Below are 14,627 nucleotides of genomic sequence, written 5' to 3'. Positions count from 1 at the left end.
TTAAGAGTTCTTCAGTGGAACCAGTCAGAACCCTTTTCCTCCATATAACTTTAAAAGAGTGCCAAAGGTGGAAAACACCTCTTCCCCACCGTGGCACAATCTATCATTGCAGACAGGGATATACAACTTGCTGATGCTACAGTATGAGAGTGGGCAGATGCACACAGTGTGTCATTGTCTCCCACATACCTTAACGTCATGTGCCTGTGACTGAGAGAGAGAAACCACTGTGAGCCACAAAACCTTTCCTTTAAGGCACGTGTATGTGGTGCCGCTGGTTTCTATGGAGATGCATTTTCTGAATGTAGTCAGGTTGATCAGTGCCCATGCTCTTGTTTGTTCTCCCTCCAACTCTCTCCTTCTCTCTTTCTCTTTCCTTCTCCCTCCTCCCTCTCTTTCTCCAGTTCTTCGATTTCAGTCTCCTTCTCCCCATCTCCTGTCCACATAACTATGTTTAGCCTCTTTCTGCAGCTCCCCCTGCCAGAGATTAATTCAATTGTTTTTTGGCGTCTGCATACACTGTGTGAAGAAATGGGAGGTATGTGACTTTGAACTGTTTAAACTTCATTTCTCCAGTTGGCAACTCAAATGAGTCTCAAATGTTTTACTCTTGCCTGTACACTCCTTGGTAGGGAAATGCTAGACATCACAGCCTCTTAACTATGAAATCTCCCTCAAAACAAATAAATTACAGATGTCTTGCTATCACGTTGTTAATTCTCTTTGCCATTGTTGTGTTAGTGGTTGTGGGCTATGTTTTATGGTCTGTGAATGCAGCTAAGTGATGGTGGGTGTGTGACTAGGATTGTGGAGAGGTGGTGACTTTTGTCAGTTGTGTATGCTGTTTGGGAACAGAATAAGAGACAAAGCTCCATTCTTTCAATAAAATAATAAATTATTTGAAAAGTTCTTTTGATGGGAAGAGAAACCACAGACTGTTTAAAGGAAGTGGCTCCAAAGCTCACTTGCCAGGAAAAAAAAACCCTAGCATGTTTTAACACTGGTGCATTCTTCTGATCTAACTGTTCAGACAGCATTTGATTTTTTTCTGCGTCATTGCTTGTGATGTGGCACACATCACTTGAAAGATTCATTTAGATTTAAACGGATTTGACACTCATTTAGATTTCCCCAAACGGATTTGACACTCAAAAAAGGCTTCTCTTTTATTGTCTGCAGGGTGGGTCTTGGCATGAGCTCTCGTACTGTATGTCCTGACGCTGCAACCTCCCCTGGGGTCACCACCTGGCGCAGGTGAAGGAGCCGCCAGACAGGGACCCTCATTTCCACTGGAGCACCGAGGCTCACCCTGCTGCGCTGTGCTGGCATGTCTGCCCTGTTTTCTGGGAAGGCCGCCGTGATTAAGGGATAGACACCTCCACAAAAGGAGTGGGGGGAGGACGAGGAGGATAAAGTCTGAACAGGAATAAAACGTGTTCACAACGCCTCTTATATGCCAAAGAGGTGAGTCACTGGCAAAGTCCCATGGTGAAGTGTATGAGCTATTAGTTATCAATTAATCAATACGGAGTTAATTTACCACCAGTCTTCTCATAACCAACACAAGAAACCATTAGGGTAGAGGCAGTCAGACATGTCTGTGCATGGACGTATACACACACACACATAAATACTTCATACACAGAGTGGGAGCTGTCGACGAAAGCAGGAATGCATATTTATTGGCATGGTGTGTCCATGCCAGCAGTGGAAATGAGCCGTTAACAATGTCAGGTGAGAATTACACAGCTTTGTCATCAGTGTGATTACAGGCTGGAGTCCCCCACGCGTGCATCCATAACCCCCTCTCACGCTGCACAATCACATATATCACCGGAGCAGGCAGGCAGGGAGGAGCTGTGTGTGTGTGTGTGTGTGTGTCTAACATGAACATTTGGTTCACTTTCTCTCCTTTGCACATATCATTATGAACAGATAAGACCTCCACATGACTCATATCTAGTGGAGAGAAAGTGCTGATGTGTCTTGAAGCACTCCACAATATAGACAACGGAGGTTTATAATGTAGACACTGAAGCATTCCACAATATAGACAACGGAGGTTTATAATGTAGACACTGAAGCTGTTTCTATCTTTTGGATACATGAGTAAGTGTAAGTGCTAATAGCCATTGGAAAGTTATATGAAAGTAAGTAAGTACATGATCACATTTTGTATAGATTTGAATAGATGGTCAGCCATTCTAAAGGACTCCATATTGAGCAATGCACTATTTCATCCACTATAGCTATTACATTCATGTTGACAAAATAAATAAATAACTGGATATATAATATATATATATATAATATAAGATATATAATTGACTTTGACTTTGACTTTGATATACAATAATAAGATATTGGCCACCTACAATCAAAAAATCAGCTAAACATCCCATGGACATTGTTAAAGTTTCTATACAAATAGACCTGCTATTTGAAAATGACTGCAATTAGCAGCCAGGAACATGATCTGACTGAGGCAGGAGAGGGAGCAGAGGACACACAGAGCTTCAGATGGAGGACAGGAAGTGGACTGGGGCGATGTAATTAGAAAGGGGATGGAGTATGTCAGGAAGTGTGCCGAGAGTTTATTATGTTTACTGCGTCAGAGCCCACAAGACATAATCAGCAGTGCAGCCATACGCCGCCTTCTGACACAGCTGTACAAGGTCACATTGCATATAAGCAATGATTTATTTCTCAGGTCAAATTACAACGATATAATGTCATATTTATGTTTCACATGGAATTCTCTGCACACACACACACACACACACACACACACACACACACACACACACACACACACACACACATATATATATATATATGTTGCTCCCTAACACATAAAGAGGCAGCCATACTACTGGCCTACTAGTTAGGGCTTGTAACCGAAGGGTTGCCGGTTCGATCCCCAACCAGTAGGACAAATGTGGGTGGGGGAAGTGGTTGAGCACTGCTCTGGTTAGTGTGTGCTTCACCTCACTTTGTGTTCACTGTGTGCTGTGTGTGTTTTACTAATTCATGGATTGGGATGCAGAGACCAAATTTCCCTCACAGGATCAAAAGAGTATATATACTTACTTATACTTAAATGGGTAATAAGTGAATGGACATCGGCTAACATTAGCCAAAAGCTAACCAACATGTGCTGCTATGGTTAGCTAAAACTGTCTACAGACAGAAACACCAATTTCAGTTATAAAGTCTAAATTAAACTAAGTAGCACCAAGACAAGTATATCTACACAAAAACATATGTGATCTGCCATACACACCCATTGGAAGGTAGCTACCATGAGCTAACTGTCCAAAAGACTACTAGCATGCTAACAACGAAGCTAATGTTACCTTAGTTTTCTCAGGTTAATGTAAGTTAATCACGTAAAAAAAACATTTAGCTAACTATTGGTCAAACTGAACATAATTTTCGGTTATTTCATCAGAATTTTAATTTTTCAACAAGTTCATCAGAAAGTTCACCCACCATTTAATGTAGTAGCCTATTTGTCACAGCAGCAAGACGCATGGAGTCATTCATGTCTGGTGTGGGCTGAGAAGCAGGAGGAACGGTTGATGGGCAGAATTTTTATTAGACCCCTCCTCTGCCTTGCAAAAACATAACATTTATCGTTGTCTCTGCTTAACATGATCAGTGCACTGCAGACATCTCAAGTCTCCCGGAAGTTCCGGGAGTCTCCCGCATATTGATAGCGGCTCCCTGACGCCCGCAAATTAGATAAAATCTCCCGGAATCTAGAGCAAGCGATCAAGAGCGCGCACGCGAGAGGAAGACCTAAAATCGCGTGTGCATCTGAGTGTAGCGCGCCCACGACAGGAGAGAGAGAGGGGTGGTGCGTGTGTGTCTGAGCACATCCAAGACAGAGAGCATCCTGATTGGCCTGTTTCGCTAAATTGACCAATCAGTTTTCAGTGTAGGCAAGCTTTTTATCTTATTTCTCCTGAACTAAATTAGTTCAGTGTACCTAGGAACAGGAGATTCACGGCAAAAAAAGAAAATGTAAGACCCATTTCAAAGTGTACCCTTGTTTATAAGAGTAAAAAATAATAATAGGCCTAGTCTTGCACGCTGCACTGTTTGTAACAGTGACTTTAGCATTGCCCATGGCGGGTTAAATGATTGCAAAAAACATGTTGAGGTGAGTTTAACTAGTGTCAGTTCATGTGCATATTATTCAGGCCTACACTTGATGGCTAGTTGCCAAGGCTACATGAAAAGACCAAACTGCAGGATCTACATATTTTATGTTCACAATTACTATCTATATAGGCCTTCCTTATAGGCCTTCCTTCCTTCGTGATCCCTCCCTGAAATGACTTTTTGCAGGTTGGGATGTCTGGCACTGTATATTTCACTTAAATAGTACAATCAACTCATTTCTTTTAGTTATGACATAGAGTTTTCACAAAACACACAAACATTAGTAGTGACCACCTAACATATTTATTACAACTAAATTGGCATAGCTCTCTGCTACACTCTGGGGGCATGAACATAGAAACGTCATTCAAACTGCGTTGCGTAAGTCTTCCTTAGGAAATGTGTATGGGGTGCCCAATGTAAAAATTCGGTTACAATTTTTTAGCTGATAAATTTTCAACATTTAGCTCACTTTCCTCACATTTAGCGCATTTTCCTCACATTTGAGACAGAAATTCATGTAAAACAACACATTATATGTAATTGTCAACAATATGTTCAAATGTAAAAAAAATACATTAACTATTATATATAAATACATTAACTATTATAAATGTTATATCTAAATCTTAAATGTATATCTAAATGTTAAATCTAAATGTTACATTTATATCTAACTGTTAAATGCTTTGTATTTTTTATCTTTGTAACTTTTTTTTTTTTAAGTATATTTTTTGGGCTTTTTATGCCTTTACTCAGATAGGATAGTGGAGACTGACTGGAAGTGAGTGGGAGAGAGAGTCGGGGTGGGATCCGGAAAGGACAACAGGGCGGGAAACGAACCCGGGTCACCGTGTACGGTGCAGGTGCCCCAGCCAGTCGCCAATCTTTGTAACTTTTATACTTTTTAAACTATTAATTAAAAACTATTGAAAATTTCCCAATTAGGTGTCACCACGTGTCTTCATAAAGTGGGCAGCGGCCATGTTGGAAGTATAAGAATGTAAACCCTATTAGAAAGTCAGTTTCTGGTTTAGTATAACTTTTATATTAATAATACTTTCTTTGATCAAAAATGGTATGTTACTGTCATATAGGCCTACACAGTTGGCATAATAGTCCAGATGAAATAAAGATATGCAGTTTAACAGATTATTCATTATCAAGGAGAGCAAACTTTTAAACTGATTGAGGAGTGGAGCAGTCAGTTAGACAGACATCGATGTCTGTAGCTACAATCTTTACAGATCCTGTTCCACTGCTTCCTCTGCCCACAACTGTTTCAAAATAAAAGTCCTCAATACAATAATTCACCATTAAATTATTTAGCCATTTAAACTACTCAACTATTTAACTGTTTAGCTATTCCAACTGTCAGTTATCATCAACTATGCCTCCAGACAACTATATTAAACCACCACCTACTTAGCAACCAACATAGCAACCATTGAAATTAAGAATCTATGTCAGTTTCCATAGCAACCAACATGATTATACTAGCAAACCACTATAGTAACTCCTTTTTCTGATAGTAGTCACCATGGATACCCTAGCAACAACCTAGCAACCAATGAGATTAAGCCAACAACCAGCTTAGCAACCACCACAACTAACCTAGCAACAACCTAGCAACCACCTCAAGTACCCTAGCAACAACATAGCAACCACTTTCACAGTTAAAACCTAGCAACCAACATAGCAACCGACATGATTAACCTAGCAACCAGCATAACCACCACCATAACTACTCTAATAACAGCCTAGCAACCACCTCAAGTACCCTAGCAACAGCCTAGCAACTACGTCAAATACCCTAGCAACCACCTAGCACCCACTTCCACAGTTAAACATAGCAATCAATGAGATTAACCTAGCAATCAGCGCTCTAGAATCTGTGGTTTTCCTAAAGTGTTTTGTTGCTAGGCAACCATATACAAATGCCTCCAGTTTTATCGCGATTTTCCATAGCAACCAGCATAGCAACCACAGCTACTAACCTAGCAACAGCCTAGCAATAACCTCAATTATCCTAGCAACAACCTATCAACCACTTCCATGACAACCTAGCAACCAACATGATTACCCTAGCAACAAGCCTAGCTACCACTTGAGTTTAGGGCTGGGCGATATGGCTGAAAACTGCATCACGATATAAGTATTTCATATCAGTCGATATCGATAATTATTGAATTGTTTTAAAATCTATTTCAGATAAGGACCAGAATGGAAAAAAAGTTCAATTTAAACATTTTATATTTTAAACGTAACCTTCCTCTGATTTTAATCACCTCAGTTATCAATCAAAGCAAACAGGGAAAAGAAATAGCAACACAATAATGAAAAACACTCAAATAAATAAATGTGCACATAAGTCTGAATGAAAAGTAGGCTAGCACTGGTTGAAGCCTGGAAATATTGTAAACAAAGTAGCTTAATTTGCTAGTTTATCATAGTCTACTGGTTAGACTGTTCAGTTTCCCCACGTATGTTTAAGTTTCAAATTAATACTTTTTCTCCTTGGGACAGGCCCGTTTGAGTCTTGGAAAATACTTTTTCCATTTGCATCGGGATTGAGATGATTAAAACTTAGCAGTCAATTTGAATGCAACAGTTTTGAACAAATTCGTGCAGTGTGCTAATGATGCTAACCGGATTTAATAGCAATTTAGCCAGTCGTCTTGCACAATTGTTAATGTTTGGATTACATGTGCATGCTGAGGAGGGATGCGCCTGTCGAGAGGGAGAGAGAACGAGAGAGAAAGTGCATGGGGCAAGAACTCATTGAGGTCTGTGTTGAGGTAGGCCTACTTTTATCGCTGGTGGAGTTGCACATACTAGCTACAATGCAAGATATATTTAGCCTATTTATGGACAACGTAAGGCGGGAGGTGTGTGCTGCTTTTAATGATCGAATGTTCTATCGAATGTATTTTTTATTGATATCGATTACATCTATGTCTATTGTGATACATATCGCTATCATTTTATCACCCAGCCCTACTTGAGTTACTATAGCAACCACCACAACTACCCTACCCCTATCTACTACCCCACAACTAACCACCAACTAGCAACACCCTAGCAACCATCTTAATTACCCTAGCAACAACCTTGCAACCACCACTATAATGTCAACCAAGCAACCAACATAATTACACTAGCATCCATCATAGCAACTGCTTTATTTTGCATAGCAACCACCATATGTTCCCTAGCAACAACCTAGCAACCATCTCAATTATCCTAACAACAACCTAGCAACCACCACTATAATGTCAATCTAGCAACCACCATAGCAACCAACATAGCAACCGCTTTATTTTGTATAGCAACCACCAGAAGTACCCTAGCAACACTCAACCATATGATTTACCTTAGCAACAACCTAGCAACCAATAACAGTGTCAACCTAGCAACCACCATAGCAACCAACATGATTACCCTAGCAACCAATTGCTATTTATTCTCAATTATCCTAACAACAACCTAGCAACCACCACTATAATGTCAACCTAGCAACCACCATAGCAACCACCATAGCAACCACTTTATTTGGCATAGCAACCATTATATGTACCCTAGCAACACCAATGTAACTATCTCTGCATTATCTATTTTTACTCTGTACATTTTACATCATATGTTTTGCATTTTCATACACTGGTAATTCCCTGGAATTACATTTTGTAGTTGTAATTAGTGTTTTAGAGAAATGTATCAATAAAATTGTGATGCTATTGTGGCAAAAGGTAAGCCGTATGCATACAGTATAATTGTGTACACTTTTATATGTTGGTATGTGCATATCCTTCAGTATGGATGCTTTATTTGTCCTATTCCTTCAGCCCTTTCCCATGGTGTGCAGAAGACCCAAGCTGAGCCAAACAAACATTTTGGAGCTTTTTTCCTACAACTGAGTGACCTGCAACTTACAGAGTACCCATGGGTGAACAAGTTAAGTGGGTATGAACGAGATAAACCCTGCTGTACAATGCATCATCCATCACGTCGCAATATGATATAATATGTTTTACACCTATTTTACACTATATGACAGATGATTATTTATATACAGTGCATCTGTTTGCAATGTTCTGATATGTACAAACATGTTTATCTGTGATTTATCTGTTTGTATGTTTGGCCTAAGTAGAATCATTTATGCACAGTATAACTCATCCCCCACTGCAGAGGTTATTGTTAACAATATGTTCCTCCTGCTGCATTTCCTCAGCTGAAATGGGAAGACATATGTCTTTTGATGGGTCTTCACCGGTGTGGAGGAAAGCCGAACTGGGGCTCCCAGGCATGAGCTGCGAGAGGGAGACCTGTTCCTGAGAGAGATGAATGGAAAACTGTACCACGCCGGAATTTACTGTGGGAACAACGAAGTCATTGACTTCACAGGTAGTAGACACGAAAAGTATGCGTCCACATATCATACGAAGGCCTCCTGATAATAAGTCTTGGGTTAGTGTTAATGCTGCACGTGCGCTGCACAGTGATTCAAACCATTTTAGTGAATGGAGAAAAGTATCTGATGAAGTGTGTCTTTAAATGAAGAATGGCAGGTCCTGCAAAAGGAAGGCTGAGAAAAAAGGCACTCTGCAGTTAAAAGCTCTTCAGAGGATATTAGCTTCCCCAGAGCACAAGACATATTTATATTTACGTATGCATTTACTTATTTAGCAGACACTTTTATCTGATGTGAATTACAGTAGGCCTATAAGTAAGGTATACATTTCATCTGTATGTGTGTGCCTTGCGAATTGAACCCGTGATGACCTGGTTAAGAGATGTCTTTAATGCAACACATTGCCATTATATACACATTTAAAGATGCACTGCACAGTTATGGCAAAAAGATGTGAATTTGTTTTAGCTTAACAGCCAATCAAATTACAGCCCCCCCTTCCATCATCCTGTAGCACCAAGATGATGGGCTGTAACTGCTCCTCTAAGCCACTTTGTTTCCTATTTGAAGAAGTGATGTGGATGAAACTCATGGACCATGCCTTTAAATGTCATTTGTATTTTAAAACAAATAGTGGCTTTGTTTTAACGTTGAGGTAACATTACTATGGAAACATCCCCAAAACAGAACATTCATAACAAATTCAACACAGTGTGACATTATTTTGAAGGCATGTAATGTGCATGATTTCCTTTCTTTTTAGTTCCACAAGAGAAGAAATTAGCGCAAACCATCTCATCAAGTCAATTGTCCTGTGGTGACGTGTGCAAAAGACACATCAAACATTTTACAAAATCTTCAGGAAAAATGGAGGCACTCCAGAGCATTTTCAAAGACGAGTTTGCGGCGCAATGAGCCTTGAGAAAGCCTACAATATCCTCACATTCAACTGCCTGCATTTCGCCTTATGGCTTCTGGGGGACGAAGGTGAGATTCTGCTATTTTAGTTCATGTTTACGAACATCTTCATCAGTGAATTAAATTGCCAAATATTACCTTCAATTTCACAGGTCAAAACAAAATTGACCATACAGTCCAGTAATGTAAGTAATAAAGTTCATTATGTGTACTGCAACAGCACCAAACAGTAAATGATACATCATTTACAAGTGTCTGATATGTTTTACTTCAATTGCCTCAGTGCAGGAACTATGGTAAAGGATGTCCACATGAACCAGAAATCCATTTGAACTTTATGGATGAAGAGCTTCAGAGGAGCAGCAGAGGTGGGCACCTGCGGCCTAACAGATTTTGGGAACACTGTGATGAATGGAAATGAAATATATGACGATCGAAAACTCATGAAAACGCAAGATCTGGACATTTTATCTGGACGTTTGATCTTAACTCGGCTTTGATGGTTGCCGCTTTGTTTTCAAATCAGTCACTGATTCGCCAGACCACGCTGGATGAGTCCACCTTTCTACTAAGACGAGATGACTGACACGCCAGGTCAAAAACATTACAAGGAGTGACTGAACACCGTGCTGAGGAGGGAGTTCCATCTCCACCACGAGCCGGGCCTAGCGAAGTGGGGTGTAGGCCGAGTCGCGCTTGCAAGAGGGCACCCCCTTGCCAGAGTGCCGAATATGTCGGTGATAGTGACTCATAAAAGACACAATATCTCAATTTCTAGAAAAAAAACAGGGATTTTGATGAAAACTAGCCACTGTTTAGCTTGGCATTTCTCAGGAACAGAGGCGTGTAGAAATACACGGTTTGCACCCACTGAGAGCTTAAAGTCTCACCTTTCAAACGAGCCATTGTATGTGTTCATAGCTATAACACAGAATATGCTGTGGCTGGACAGAAATCATCAACAATGGTCTAGATTGCTGGCACTCTAGGACAAAGCTTCCGAAAACAGCTTGGCATTCAATGAGTTAAAGGTGCTGTATATAACAACAACCACTAGAGTTTGGACATTGCAGTCCAAAATCAAAACATTTGAAAGCATTGTTTCCTTCTCCCCGTCTTCTTCCAGACTGGGTTGCCGAGATTGAAGCCCATAGATATTAGAAAGCTAGATAGCGCATTGTCCATCAAGTTCTATTAGGTGTATTTACGTACATTCTGGAGCCCAATGCGGTATCTAGCTTTCTAATATCTAGCTTGAAGCCCACATGAACCAAGCTAAGTGCAAAAGTCATCAAAGTGTTTTGTCATGTTGTAACAGTTGTAAATGTGTCTATATGTGGATAAATGAAATGTAGGCTAAACTGCTTTGGGCAACCTGTTCGTTGTCCTTTGCATGGAGTAACCAACAGCTCAGTTGCATTCTCACTTCTAGCTGTTTTTTTCAGCAGGGTTTACTCACTTTTTACAAGAACAATATAAAACTAGCTTACGGTTTCAGAGCTTTGTATTGTTATACAATATCTTTTTCACGTTTTAACAAGATATGTACCACGTTATTTCATGATACTGATATTTTCACGTTATAACGTGAAAATATCATGTTAATTCAAGATATGATATTTTTACGTTTTTACAAGATATATATCACGTTATTACATTAAATTATCACATTATTCAAGATAATGAAACTAAACGAAACAAGAGGCAAGAATAGGCTATGCTCGTTTACACGACTCAATCAAATTCTATTTTAAGCTCAGTTTAAGACATTCGCGTTATTGAACATGGTGGATGATATTGTTAGGCATAGCCTATGCCAGACATGTCAAAGCCAAGGCCCGCGTATCTACGGCCCCCGGGATGATATTTGATTAGTATTAGAACCGGCCCGCAGGCCAGCCGCCGGGTGCTGTTTCGCGAATCAATACTCCATTCCCCACAATTCAACGGTAGCCCACAAACTCACTGCGGCGCCGCAAGTGGGCCTCGGCTTCATTATTCATCAGTATTCAGTCAGGGCAGATGTCAACTTTCAGCTACCCCCCTCCCCAGTGTTGTGCCTGAACGCGTTCATTAAACGAAAGTCACTCGTTCATATGTATTTTGAGCGAACGTGAACTGAACGTACTGTATTAGGCTACTACTGCCTGATGAACGTCACTGTGAACTCGTTTATTCTGGTGTCTGAACGGCACGCTCTTTCAGTTTAACTTCCACGCGAAGGGTCTGCAATTAGTAGGAAATACTTGTTAATTTGGTGTCATCAAACATAGAGGCATAGAATTAAGTCGTGGTATGAGCTTTTATTCAATGCATGCGTGTGCACGTTGGTAGCAAAGCTAAGCTTCAACCTATTGGAAGGCTAATTATGAAACGACATTTAATAGAACAACGTGGATTTATGCAACTTCCATAAAAAACAGCCAAAAGCTATTAATTAGTCTTAGTTAAAGATAGTTAAAGATCTCCAGATCAGTGATTTACGCATGATCTGACCCGCCATTTACCATTCACTGGTATTGTGTCTCCTGAATCCTTACATTCAGGCATTCAAATTAAATGTAATTAAATAACATATAAATATTCTATCAGTGTATGATGCTTGCATGAGAGAAACATCCCAAAACAACGGCACCCATATAACTGCTGTTGTTTTGAGAAGTATTTCTCATGCAAGCATCATGCAACAATGCAAAAACAATGAAACTATTGTAGGCCTAATTATATTTTACATTAGTAAAGCAGTACTCTGATGTGCATGTTTTCACAAACTTTTGTGAACAATCTTAGCACTTTAAACATTGACTGTTTGAAGTGCATGTATAGCAATATAGTATGAAAACAATAATAATTGTGATATCATTATGATAATTTAATGGGGGGTGGGAGGAGGGGGTGGGTTCATGTAGGTGGGCCCTATGACCCCAAAGTATGCCTTGACTGGGCCTCAGGTCAAAGAAGTTTGAGAAAGGCTCATGTAGACGACAAAGCAGCAAGGAGGCATAATATGATCATTTAAACAAGTTTTATGACAAGGTCGGTGAGGATGGGAAAAATCGTACATTTGTGCAAACTTTGCCCGCACTTCAGTCACAGTCATTATTCATTTAATCATTAAATAAAATACAGTACACGTCTTGGTTCAATAGGTTACGTGCAGTCATTTTAATATGTTTTAATAAACATTGAACCAGTCCGGCCCTCGGCTTGTAGCAAATTTGTTTTTTTGGCCCTCTAATGTATTTGACTTTGACATCCCTGGCCTATGCGAACACCCAAGCATTGTCCAGAATATTCTGCACCTGTGCAGTAGGCTAGCCTAGCGGAGTGGCGCTATGGTGGAGAGTTGGGAGGATTCCCGGTGAGGCCGGGCTGATTACTGTAGTGTGATCTCAAAAAGCGCATGCTATTGCTGTTTGAATATTTTCTTTGCTGTGCTCTCCAGCAGCCTGCACTGTGCGACTGCAGCGCTTCACTTCTCACTCCCTGCGTCCCTTCCCCACAATGACAGAGATGACCTGACATGCAGGCTACCGAGCCAGAGCGCTCTTTACATTCACCCAGAGCGCTCTATACATTCACCCAGAGCGCTCTATACATTCACCCACATTGCGTGAAGATTCACATATTTATCAAAGCCCTTTCTCCCTCTTGCATCAAGTTAGCGAAAGTTTTATTTATTGTGTTGATAAGAAGATAAAGCAGAACTATCAGGCTGTGTGAGCAGGCTATCCTGCACAGAACCTCTCTATCGGCCTCCTTTTCAGCAGCTCTCTGCCGATACACACACATCCCTCTTCGCTGCTCCTCCTGGGAATTGACCACACACACGTAGCCTACACACACATACTGTACACACATGCACAAAAACAAACATCAGGCAGCACTGTGTAATAGCAGTCAGGGTGCAATTTCATAGACACGACTAGTTATCATTTATGCCAGCCATAAGCTCTGGCCTCGTTTCGTTATCTTGAAATAACATGATAATTTCATGTAAAAACGTGATAAATATCTTGTAAAAACGTGAAAAAATCCTATCTTGAAATAACTTCATATTTTCAAGTTATAACGTGAAAATATCATTATCATGAAATAATGTGATAATTTCATGTAATAACGTGAAACATATCTTGTTAAAACGTGAAAAAGATATTGTTATAACAACAAACTTTTCACGTAATTACATAATACTGATTCTTTTTATTTAGTGTGGCAAAAAGGTAAAAAAAATCACCGCTCATCTGTTGAGGTGCTGGATTAACAAGTAACTCTTTCGGTCAGATGACCTTCCTCAGGCAGAGTAAAAACACATTCATATTTAGCGTGGCAGCAATACGTTTCCGTAGTATCTTGTGTATCTTAGTATCTTGTGTATTCATGGTACGATGATTTTTACATGATATGTAATTCCCATTTCTTCTTGAAGCCGAAATAAACCTGAGAATGTTTGTCGGACATGCTGGGTTTTTATTGCAGGTATGTTAATCTTACACCAGCTTAATCATGCTGGTTTGCTAGAATGACCAACATAAGCTGGCATGGCCAGTTAAACCAGCAATGTAGACCAGCAACACCAACTAAAATAGCCAGCTTGAGGTGGTACAACAAGCAAAACCTGTCGAATCACGTCGTGAATTGGGTAAACCAGCTGAAGGTATGTTTTCGCAAGATATTTGCTGGTCTAGCTGGTCAACCATCATAGGGTGGTCAAACAAGCTGGTCAACCAGCAAACCACCTTTAGCTGGTCAGGCTGTTTTTTTCCAGGAGGATTATACTGGAAATGCAGATAGTGAGTAGAAAACTACAGGTCCAGCTGGAATGCACAACTAGTTCAGCATTATATTAACATTACAACTAGTTCAACATTATATTAACATTATATTGGAGTTTTCAGAACATTATATTGGAGTTTTTGGTGATGGGGCAAGTTCAATAATGTAAGTGAATCATCAATGGAATGATGTTATAATGTGTAACCTCAAGTTTATTACATTTCCCTCAGTAAAAACAATGACCAAATTTGATGTTAAGGCCCATTTTAGCAGCATTCATGATGGAAAATGTGTCCATGTTTCCACATGTAAATAACCTGACACATAAATCTCTCATGAAGGTCACTGTTGG

General features: G+C 40.0%; 2 long non-coding RNA genes across 2 annotated transcripts; one reads left to right on the top strand and one right to left on the bottom strand.

The window, feature by feature from the left end:
- The first annotated feature begins 406 nt into the window (after positions 1-406).
- On the top strand, positions 407-9,886 carry LOC121724279. Its single transcript, XR_006035175.1, has 7 exons — positions 407-538; positions 1,180-1,464; positions 8,013-8,130; positions 8,402-8,574; positions 9,345-9,568; positions 9,652-9,684; positions 9,783-9,886. It is a non-coding gene; the product is annotated as an uncharacterized LOC121724279 (long non-coding RNA).
- On the bottom strand, positions 5,931-7,708 carry LOC121724280. The gene is made up of 3 exons (XR_006035176.1): positions 7,680-7,708; positions 5,999-6,037; positions 5,931-5,966 (listed from the first exon to the last, which is right to left on the bottom strand). It is a non-coding gene; the product is annotated as an uncharacterized LOC121724280 (long non-coding RNA).
- Positions 9,887-14,627: the final 4,741 nt, after the last annotated feature.

The sequence above is a fragment of the Alosa sapidissima genome, chromosome 11, assembly GCF_018492685.1.
Source record: "Alosa sapidissima isolate fAloSap1 chromosome 11, fAloSap1.pri, whole genome shotgun sequence".
NCBI lineage: Eukaryota > Metazoa > Chordata > Actinopteri > Clupeiformes > Clupeidae > Alosa > Alosa sapidissima.
The sequence above is the reverse complement of the archived record's forward strand: the minus strand, read 5'-3'. Positions and strand labels throughout refer to the sequence as shown.